The sequence below is a fragment of the Martes martes genome (assembly GCF_963455335.1).
Source record: "Martes martes genome assembly, chromosome: 8".
NCBI lineage: Eukaryota > Metazoa > Chordata > Mammalia > Carnivora > Mustelidae > Martes > Martes martes.
Window position 1 is genome coordinate 48,025,527 of NC_137895.1, and position 12,400 is coordinate 48,037,926.

The window sequence follows — 12,400 nt, forward strand, 5'->3', positions numbered from 1 at the left end:
CATGATCCCGGGGTCCTAGAATTGAGCCCCACACCCTGCTCTGTGGGGAGTCTGCTTCTCCCTCTCCCCCTGCTCATTCTCTCTCTCCTTCAAATAAAAAAAATCTTTTTAAAAATTATGGTAACATATATATAATATGTAATATAATATTTTAGCCATTTTTAAGTGTGCTATTCAGTGGCATTAAGTATATTCATTGTTGTGCAAGACAATGTTTAGTATATATATACCAAAATAAACTCTAAATAATGTTTTATTTAATTAGTCTCTCTGCTCAAAATGTATCAGATCTCAGTAATTAGAATAAAATTCTGACCAACATTTTATGCATAAGTAGTACAGATATTACAAAGTAGTTAAAACATCAATGTTGTGAAGCGAAACAGAGCTTTGCTGCAAGATACAAAGTTGGTTCAGATCAGGAAGCAAAAAAAGATGGAATAAAATGTTAAATTAAAAAAAAAAGAAGTTCATAAGTCCGACAAAAAAATACTTAAGTGTGAGGTATAAACTGTGCGCTCGAAGATTCAGATGTGTTCTTTGAACTTCATGTATAGGAGAAAAACTAATGGAAAAACAATGAGACACTGATAGGATTCTATACAAGGATGTGGTTGTGGTAATAATAACGGGAAGCTATTGACTGAGTACATTATGTCTTTTCAGATATGACTTTTTTTTCTCTTTTTCTTTTTCTTTTTTTTTTTTTTTTGCAGGGGGAAGGGTGATGCTGTCTGGTTCGAAGAAAAATGCTTTACTCCAAGGTCAAGCAGGGTCAAAGTTTAAATATAGAGCCTGCTTGACATTGATCTTTCTTTCCAACAGAGCAGTGTAGCGGGTAGGATCTTGGTCAGTTTACATTTAATGAGTTATTTCACCTCTTTATGAGTCAGTTTCCTCTTCTGTAAAATTGAAAAAATGAGTATTATCCTTAACAGTTTGTATTGGCAATTAGATGATATTCACATTGCAATTTGAGAGGTGGTACAGAACACAAAAACTCCTTGGGTTGAATCCAGGCTCTCCCTGTCAACTTGGTGGAGCCTTGGACAAATTATGTCTATGCTTCTGTATAACAGATTGGACAGATTCATTGTGTGGATTAAATCAGTTTACATATATAAATTGCTTAGAACAGTCCTGGTATATAGTAACCAGTCAATAAATATTGGCTAATATTATCACACAGCACATACAGCAAGCATTCAATAGAAGTGCTGGCTCTTTTGTTCAGCACCAAGAAGGCAGGGAGCACATCTGCTTTTTTCACCTCTACCTTTTGTCATTTAGTACGTGCTCAAATTTTTCTTGAATGAGTGGGTCATTTCCAATCAATACAATTGATTCAATTCCTCAAAAAATATTCAAGTAAGAGTATCTATATTTGTATAATCCGATTAAATTTATTTTCATTATATTATATTCTGTCATAGATAGATACTTCACGGTACTGTCTACCACTTCAAAAGATTTCTTTATCATCTAAATCTTGTGAAGCTTAAAAACAGGAAGAATCCTTGAATAATTTATGTGTTACAGCTTCTCTTACTCTTTTAAATTGTGTTCAATCTGAGGAGCAAGTAGGATGATGAAATGTGAAACTTTGTAGCATTGAGTTACTCTTTTATTGCTGAATTGTGATTTAAACATCGATGTCTGGGAGATTTTTAACATAAAATCATAAATATATTATTGCTTCTTAGAATTCTAACAGTAAGGGTTAGCTCAATATAGGTTTCATTGTGGTTTGGGCTTCTAGGATCTTAAGCATAGTCAGTGACATTTTCAAGGTAGTGGTGAATTTGCTGACAAAAAGTTTGCCAGACAAATAAATCAATTGCAATGACTCCTCCTTACAGACATCTCAGGCTTCATCAATAGTGGAAATGATCTTGGGAGCAATTGAAAAACTAAAATCGTTATTCCCTGTTGATATAGGACATTCTCTGACTAAACCACAATGCAGTTTATGCATTTTACTTTGCTGTTTTCACATACTTCTCTGCTTGGCAGAGAAATCCTGTAAATCAAAAACATTTGTGTTTCTGAAGAATGATTTATTAGGGCCCTGGAGAGAGCATTGCTTTGTTCTGTTTTCTCTAAATAGCACGATTTACACTCTGTTTAGTTTTATTATGAAAAGAGGGTAGCTAGCATGAACCTTACCCATAAATTCAACTGGGTAAGAAAAGTCATATTAAATTGTTTTTCTTATATGGTATTAGTTCTGACTGAGCCCTCATCCTGCCTGGCTTAGTGGGTTGAAGGCAGGAAATTCAATCTCACACATCACAGGTGTTCTCTCCTCTTTTCTGGTGTTTGCGCAAGAGTCCAGGGAGCGGCTTCTATAAAGCTGAGAACACGGATAAGGGCATTTAGCCTTCTGTCCAGTTTCCCTAGTGCAGGTCATTGTCCAGACCTCAGTGTGTTGGCTGAATATGGGAGGCGTGTGCTGAGTGAGATGGAGTCCTGCATCGGGCTCCTTGCTTGGCAGGGAGCCTGCTTCTCTCTCTGCCTCTGCCTGCTTGTGCACTTGTACTCGCTCGCTCGCCCTCTGACAAAAACAAACAAACAAATAAACAAAAAAAAACTTTAAAAATGTTTTTTAAAGACTTATTTTTACTTAATGATAGCATAACACCACGAAGGGCAAACAAATAATTCAAAAGTCAGTCATATTACTACTGCTCTGCACAATGATTTTTATTATTGCACATAATCCCTACATGTTTACATTCATATTTTATACCTAATAATGACATTCATATAGCTTTTAAAATTTATATTCCAGAAACTGTTATTTACCTGCTACTGACAATGAGGATGCCCTCTATCTTTGTGTTCCTGTTTTTTCTTTTTCTTACTGATGTATTTTTGCTTTTTTTCTTCCACCTACTGAGAACCCCCTAACTTCCTCACCTCTTCCTCATAGGTAACCGTGTTAACAACCGGGTATGTATCTTTTAGTACCTTGCTTTGTCCACTTTCGATACCTCATAGAAATCCCTCCAAGACAACCATTAAACATCACACTCATTTTGAAATGCTGCATAATGTTCTATGTTATGCCTGAAACATAAACTATTCGATTATTCTTCGCTGATGATGTCATTCACCCTGTCTCTCTGTTTTCTTCAGCAGTGTGTGGTAGTAGTCTTGTGTATATACCCTTTCATGTTTTTGGTGTAGCTATCAGGAATAGGATAGCTGGGTCAAATATACCTGCTTCCAATGTTAACAGATATTAGCAGATAGCAAATTAAAATTTTGGTTTACCCAAGGGCTCTACAATGCACATTGCCATCAGCAATATAGGATTCCTCTCTTGTTCTCTAAACTCCTTTCTGAAACTAGAGTGTTAGCTCTAGTGAGCTCTAGTTAGCTCTAGTGAATTTGGCCCATATGTTGGGTTCTTTGGTACTTTCCTTTGCACTTTTCTGCTCTAGTTGAAGCATTTTTTTTTAATGTTTATGAGCTATTTGGATTTATTTGCTCCTCTCTGAATTGCCTGATAATATTTCATCCCGTTTTCCTTTGGATTGTTTCTTCACAATTTCTAAGAACTTCGTATTCTCTATTTTCCCAAATCTGCTTTGCATATTTTGCCAAGCAAATTATATATATGTATATATATTCTTTAGGTATATAGAAATAGATATTTTTAATTTTATTATAATTTAAATATATAAAATATTTTAATTTTAAAATAGATTTTCTTGAATTGGCTAAAAGGTCTTCTTTATCTCTAGACTACACTTCTAGTCTCTTAGATTTTCTTCTAAGACTTTGTTTTACTTTACAGCTTGAAAAATTTTAAAACATCTGAAGTTTGCTTTATATAGGGGTTGAACTTTTATTTTCTTCAGATGGATAGCTCATTGTGACAGCATCATTTATTAACATTCTTTCTTTTGAAATATATTTTTCTTGGGGTGCCTGGGTGGCTCAGTTGGTTAAGTGTCTGCCTTTGGCTCAGGTCATGATCCTGGGGTCCTGGGATCGAGCCCTGCATGGGGCTCCCTGTTCAGCAGGGAGTTTGCTTCTCCCTCTCCCTTTACTGCTCCCCCTGCTTATGCTCTCTTGCTCTCTGTCAAATAAATAAATAAATAAATAAACAAAATAATTTAAAAAGAAAAATATATTTTTCTCATATATTAATTTTTGTTACACACTAGAATCTACTTCTGAACTCAATTCTATGCTGATTAGTGTCATTCTTTTTTAATTATTTATTTTTAAAAATTTATTTATTTTTGTCATTGCTTCTTTCACTTGAGTTTTAAGATCACTCAGTTAAATTTCAATTTCAAAACTTCACCCAGTTAAAGTTCGAATTGGAATTATAACACATTAAAATATTAATTTGGGGGAATTGATTATTTTATGATATTGTCTTCCCATTCAAGAATATAGTATTTGTTCAGAACTTGATTTATGTCCTTTATTGGGACTTTATAATAGCTCTTCCTTATTAGCTTTATTCCTTGAGGGATTTATAGTTTTCGTCATAAATGTTTACCCTCATATCAACTTGCAGGTGGTTACTGTGAATATAGACTAAAGCTATTAATTTTTGGCATACTTATCTTGTATCTAGCCACTTTCTCAAGTTCCTGAATAATTCCAACAGACTTTTTTTGAGCTTTTGAGGTACTTTTTTTTTTTAAGACCTTAAGTAATCTCTACACCCAAATGGGGCTCAAACTTACAACCCTGAGATCCAAGAGTCGCAGGCTCCACCGACTCAGCAAGCCAGGCACCTCGAGATATTCACTTATAACAACAGCAAAAAGAAGCTCATTTTCCAGTGTATAAAACGAACATTTAATTCCACCAATTTAATGTTTCTGTTAGTAGTATTAGGGGACACTAATAACCCCTATTGCATAGCATTGTTTTGAGCACTAAATAAAAACATGTAACGTGCTTAGAGCAGTGACTGGCATATAATAGGGGACCCAAGGAATGATTATTACTTCCAACTATCAGAGCTGGAGTTCTTTTCTTGAGTTCTTCTTCAATCTAAAAAGGTCTCTTTCATGGAAACATTATACCAAAAAATAAGAATTAAAGAATCACTTGCTAGTTTTTCTTGTTCTTTCATCATTCCCCATTTTAATTGGTTTTGGGGAACCTGGGTGACAGCTTTCTTAAACTTTTATTTGTGCTTCTCTCACCTTGACAGAATAGCAGGAAAAGAAAGCAGAGAAATAGCCTATGTATGGAATGGTTCCATAGATTATTATGTAATAACAGGTTAATAATTAAAATATAATTATTACAGTTTTACAGATTATTTTCCTTAGGAAGAGAGGAGTTATAGTCAAACTAGGTTTAAGGCTAGCTATATATACATATATATATATATGGCTTATAGCTAGCCATATATATATATAGAGAGAGAGAGAGAGAGAGAGAGGTGTTTCAGAGTTTATTTTGTGCAGGTCAAGGAGACCTGCCAATCTTTTGCTACCTAGAATTCACCTTTCTTCTTCAAAGTGAGATAAAGCAGTTGAGCCAATTGTGACCAATTTTACTGCTTCTCTCAGTGAGTTTTATGAGGAACTGAGCTTTAAAAAAAAAAAAAAAAAAAAAGCTCTTCCTTATGATGTAATAGCCTATGGGGGAGGAGCTCTTGGGGAGATGCAGCTCTTCTGCTAGTGGTGGAAGAGGTGGCATTGCAGATTTCCTTCACTTTCCAAGGCTGACATAGTTTGGCATTTTACATTCACCCTGTTTGGATGACTTCCTGAGACTTGCCCTCTTTACCCTCCTTGAACAAGCCTTGGCAGAGGGCCTTGGACAACAAAATCATTAATGCTACATCTGACATTAGCCACACTCTGAGAAGGTGAGAATGCCTTGACAGTAAGAATATCCTATACTAGTTCAGAGTGGAAAGAGGGGGTAGTGGGTGTCACTTCCTTTGTTGGTGTCATCCTCTATGACAGCATTGGTGGAATGAAATTAGTGTTATGGCAGTGGTTAACATTCTCTTTATTCCTGAAAAAGGAAGAGCTAACTGTTAGGTGTTTGCTAAATAGTTAATTACCAGCTGGTCCAGCTTCTGCAAGGAGCTCAAAACCTATTTCAGGAATTGATACTGTGTTTTAGTCTAACCATATAGACTCTAATTAAGCCTGCCAGTTAAAATCTTTGCTCTACTGAAGTCAGAAAATTCAAAAGAATGAATGAGTGAAATGACAACTTTTTCCAAAATAGGTCCAGTAGAGAATGACTAAATCAACTTCTGGGAACCTTAGGTTTATACCTTAAACATGTAAACCATACAGATGGTTACTGTCTCCTTCTACCATTACTTCAAGTAATTAATGCATAAAACTTATCTGGAGACAGTCCAAATTCAGTTTTGATAAGTGATTACACAGACGGAAACCTCACCCCTAATGAAAGATGTGCTAACAAATTAAAAAAAAAAAAACACCTGTTGGACTAAATCCCTAATTTGCTTTAATGTTCAATGTACTTCCTTCTGTTCAACCAAATAAATTTTTGTTATTTAATTCATGCCTGTCCATCACTCCCATTTCTAAAACAAGAAACAACCCAAAAAGTAGTAAACGTTAAATTCAGTGCAGAAGTTGAGTAAAATCTAAATCATGACACTGTTTGCTTTTGGAAGCGCTCCTTTTCTTCTAATATATATCATGTATGTCTGATTAAAGTTGGGGTGAGGTGGAGGGAACATCCTCAAGTCTGAAAATGAAAAGTAAGGAAATAAAGTTTGTTATTTATATCACTTCTAAATCTAAGTCAGTAGAAGGGGGAAAACTGTCACCACTGAAAAATATAAAATATATAGACAAGATGTATGCTAACACATAAGTGGATGGTAATTCAGTGGGATAATAACAGTAATCCATGGGTACTTATGTTGGTTTTGAAATTGTGGAATTAGCCCAGAATAGACCTATTATGGACTTCTGTAAGTCTCATCTGACTCTAGGTTTCCCTCCAAAGAATCTCTACAGAGTAGCTCAAACCTGGGGCTTTTCCTAGGTGGGCTCTCTCAAAGGAGATCCCTAGGCTTGCTGATTTAATTCAGCATGTTTGGGGGTGATCCTAGAGTAGACCCATGCTGGTCTTTGTTACTGTAAAATTAGCAAAACATGCAGTAGGCTGATAATGGCTCCCAGATAATGTCCAAGTCCTAAGCCCTAACTTGGGATGTTATCTTTATTTGAAAAAGGGTCTTTGTGGATGTAATTAAGCACTTAGAGATAACATTTTCCTGGATTACCCAGGGGGGCCCTAAATGCCATCACAAACATCCTCCAAAGAGAGGAGACACACACAGAGAAGATATGAAGATGGAAGCAGAGTTTGGAATGGTTGTAGCCCAGCACCAAGGAATGCCAGTGGCAAGGAACGGATTCTCTTCTAGAGCGGCTAGGGAGCAAGGCCTTGCTGACACTTTGATTTTGGCCTTTTGGCCTTCAGAAGTGTGAGAAAAAGTTTGTTCAACTTGTGGTAATTTGTTACAGTAGCCTTTACAAACTAATACATACTGTCCAACTAGAACATGAATATCTTTCTAGAGAGCCATAGCAACAGACCAACAACAGGTAAGAGCCCAGTTAGTAGAGTTTATCTCCCTAACACATTTCGGTGGCTAAAACACCAAAGTGCCTGGTAAGAACATTGAGAGGAACAAAAATGTTGATATTATTGAAAGGTATGGGGAGAAATACTTCAATGGGATGTATTTGAAAGTCGCCTCTTGCTTTTGGTTTGAATTTGAAAAAAAGCTTGTCAACATTGGCTCTGAAACATTTTAGTCACTACACTGACATCCATAGACCTGGTACTAATTAGAGGATGGTATTTCCAAAACCATCCTACTCTCTATTAGTAGTCAATTCCCCACCAAGAAGTAGAGAACATTATCTTGCTCCTTGTGTTCAAAGATGCTGTATTCTTTCAAAATTCTACTGCATTCTTAACATTTTCTTTGTTTGCATGTGATAGCAATAAGCTAAAATATCTGCCTTGCTTTGGGAGTTTTAAGAAACCAATGTGTCTATACATTTTTACAGAAAAATAAATCTAATATTAAAAGATGTGTTAAAAAAATATGTTGTATTCGCAGGCTATGGAAGGCTATTTGCTGCTTTCCCTTTGTAATACCAATCTTTTGCACTCCAACCCTTCTCAACCTTAGCCGATGTAGGCCAGGCTTTCCTATTTCACTTTCTCCATGCTTAATCCTTATGAAAATAATTTAATTCACTCATGGTTTCATTTGGCTCCTGTATGTCAATGACTCCAAGACTCAACTGTTAAAATCTGCCTCTTCTCAGAATATACTCAGTAAAATTATTCACTTCACATGAAGTTTATCTCACCAAAAAAGTTCTTTTGCTCATGCACTAAAAACAATTCCTCGCAGGCGTCTCCATTTTACTGTTACTGGGGCTCAATCCCTTTGGTCCTGTTAATATAATCAAATATTCACTTTTTCCTTCAGTCCTCACATCTAAGTCTTGACCAATTCTCCAGTTATACCTTTAAGAAATTTCTCTAGCGGGGCGCCTGGATGGCTCCATAGGTTAAGCATCTGCCTTCAGCTCAGGTCATGATCCCAGGGTCCTGGGATAGAGTCCTGCCTCAGGCTCCTTGCTCTGTGGGGGAGCCTGCTTCTCCCTCTGCCTGTCCCTCTCGCTCTCTCTCCCTAATAAAGAAAATCTTTTTTCTTTTCCATAAAAAAGAAATTTCTTGGGTTTCCCTTCGCACCATGGCTCCAACCCTAGTCATTTCATGCTTACAGACTCCAGCAGCCCACAAGATGGCTGGGTTAACTCTGGTTCTACTATTACTCCTCCCAGGGATATCTTTCACACAATTATCAAATCTGTTGTTGCTTCAGTCATACAACTCCCATTTACAACAGTAGAGTAGCTCCCTGATAATTACCCACTGTATTCTCTACCCCATTGATTGTACTCCATTTCCAGTATGGAAAGATACTAATTTTTTCCTGCCAGCCATATAGTTCTCCATCACTGGTTAATTTGCTCAGAGAATCTAACTAAAACTGACCTGAGCAAAACAGAAATATAAATCAAATAGTCCATAATTTAAAAACAAAGTACAATTTGTACTGTTAGTCATTATTATTAGAACAGATAGTAAGTACAAACTATCTGTTGTTAGACATGAATTACTAGATTTTTACTTTTTGGATACTTTTGACTGGTCTTCCCCATCACTGATTCATTAAATACCTTGTTGGCAGGGTCTGCGCTTATTCTATCACTTATTCTTTGCTACTCCTCTATGCCCTCAGTAGCATAGTATCTGACAGTAGCAGAGTTTCCTGTTCTGAACTTAGTGTTCACAGGGGATACAGACTATCACAGTATTAGCAGAAATTTGAATGGGTAACAATGGCAAATGACAAAAATTAAAGACTTTGATCTCTGCCTATTTTAAAACTGCCATAAGCTTTTGACTTAAGTGAAAATGTCATTCACATAAAAATCCTGTAAGGTATGTGTTTAGTTTTCAGAAAAAAAAACAACCCTGGACTTTGGCCCAAATGCTAAATCTGGGTAATTATTTATGTCATTGTATAAAGAAAATCAGATTAAACTAGGTTCATAACAAGAGAGAAACTCTTTCCATACCCTTTCAGACAAATCAGAGAAACTACTGGCTGCCTATACATAATCTTTATACAGGTTAAAAATGTTTTCCTAAAATCATTAAATTGTCCCAAATGGAACGCTGTGAGACAGTTTAATAGACTATTACCAATTGAGCTTTTCTTGTTTGCTGAGTCTTTTATTCCCCTGATAGAATGTATGTTCCACACAGGCAGAACATCCCTGCTAGATCCCTAGCGCAGGAACAATGCCAAGAATATAGTAGACGTGCAGTACTGAATACATTTGTTGATTCTAGGATACAAAAGTCAGGCAGGTGTCTCTAATTTTGGATAAAATCTTTAATTCTTAAGCTCAGTAATCTATAGGCTACAAACAAGGATGTTTTAAGGAAGCAAGTTCAAAGTATGTGTGACACTGTGGAATACTTTTTATCTGCATTTAGAAAACAGAACTTTTAAGCAGTATTTTACTTCTAACTTTCAAAGGTAAACTGTCAAGCCTACAAACTTAGCTGCTCCACTAACAGGCTTATTAGCCAATTTTGACAAGTATTATCGATATCCCAACAAAGACTTATGCATTTTTCTATCAAGTTATGGGAAACCAGGTTTAGTTCTACTCAGAATCATTACACTTCTCTCATGTATTCATAAAACACCAGATAAACTGCACTGTTAACAAATTATAGAACAGATTAAAACAAAAATTTGAGGGTGCCTGGGTGGCTCAGTCAGTTAAGTGTCTACCTTTGGCTCAGATCATGATCCCAGAGTCCCTGGATCAAGTTCTGCATGGGGCTCTCTGCTCAGCAGGGAGTCTGCTTCTCTCTCTCCCTCTCAATTAATAAAAAATATTAAAAAATTAATAAAAAATCTTAAATCTTAATTTTTAAATTTTAAAAATTAAATCTTAAAATCTTAAAACCTTCAATCTTAGAATCTTAAAAAAGAAAAAAATTGAGTCTTACTGGGGTGGCTTAGTCAGTTGAGCTTCTGCCTTTGGCTCAGGTCATGATCCTGGAGTCTGCGATCAGGCCCCATGCCCTTGGGTTCCCTGTTTGGTGGGGAGTCTGCTTCTCCCTCTGCCTCTTACCTAACCACTAGTGTTCTCTCTCTCAAATAAGTAAATAAAATCTTAAAAAAAAAATCTTTGAGTCCTATAAAATCACAAATTTTTAAGATTCACCAATAGTTTAGAAGAAGCCTGAAAACACTGATTTTTAAAATAAAGTAATTCTATATTTTTAAAATAAAGTCATTCTATATTTCCAAGATTTAAAAGGGAGGAAACAGAGTAGATGGAGATTAAATTCAAAGAAGACACAGACTGAAATAAACCAAAAGAAAAAACACCGTGGTGGTTAAGTTTTGATTCTAAGTTTGCTGCCCCACATCTAAAGATGAGATGATTAAAAAAGCAAAGCAAAATTTACTTCCATTAATTGGAGGTTTTAAAACTTTCTATCCTAATATCTGCATGTGATAAAGTTTATATATGTAAGAAAAAAGCAGCTGCATTAACATAAAAGTCGAAGCAGGGGTTTTTACTTTTTTTTTTAAAGAAAAAATTAGGTGAAATGTCACTAATTTCCTCCTAAAATTCAAGTTTCTCCAAGTATCTGTGGGGACATGAAAAAGAACTCATATGACTTTTCTGACTGAATTATAGTATTTTTCCATGTAAGCACCAGAAAAGTCGATCTACATGACCTGCATGTAGCTACTATTTTGTATGAGACAATGATGCTTTTTGCCAAACCACAATCCTATTTCTAGTAACAAAACATAAAATAAAAAAAATGACGAAGAGAGTGTCACTGGCATTTACTTTACTCTCTAACTCTTCATGAAGTAGGTGTTACTATCATGACTATTTTACAGATAAAGGAACAGAGGCACCTAAGTAGTGTTACATGCTAGGAAATAGCAGAGCTGAGATTAGAAACCTAAGAATTCTGGTTCCAGGGCAGCCCAGTCTTATTCACTAAACTGTACATTTTGTTCCCCTAAAACTAATCTATAACTAATGTGTTGCTTACCACCAGGTCAGTGGTTTTCAGTCAGGTGATTTTGCCCTTCAGCATCCCCACCCCTGAATCTAACTGGAGAACACTTGGCAACGTCTGGAGACAATTTCAGTGGTTGCAACTTGGGGGCGGGGGTGGTATCTAAAGGGTAGCATCTAAAGGATAGATACCAGATATGCTGCTAAAAATCCTATAATGCACATGACCACTACCCAACAACTCATTACCCAGCATAAAACACCATACTGTTGAGGCTGAGAAACCCTATAATAGAATATATATTCTAGGGCGGGGTCCTAAGTTGATCTCAGTTATTGCTCTACACTCAGACCTAGAACACTTATACTTATCTGAATATTTGTTTTCGAGAACCTAGAACTCAGGGGTGCCTGGGTGGCTCAGTTGGTTAAGCGTCCAACTCTTGATTTCAGGTCATGATCTTAGGGTTGTGGGACCAAGCCTTGCATCAGGCTCCCTGCTCAAAAGCAGGGTCTGCTTGAGGATTCTCTCTCCTCCTCTCCCTCACCCTAAAATAAAAAAAGTCTTAAAAAAAAAAAAGAGCCTAGACTTCAGTCTGGTGCATAGCTGGTAGGCAACAAACATTTATTAAAAATAACTGAATTAATGGTGGTACCTACAAAGGTCAAATGGGTGTAACCGGATATAGTAAACTGAAGTGATTTTGTGCTCTATAATGCCACATTTTGGGGGTTTTTCTCTTAATGGCTATAAATAAAACCAGTTC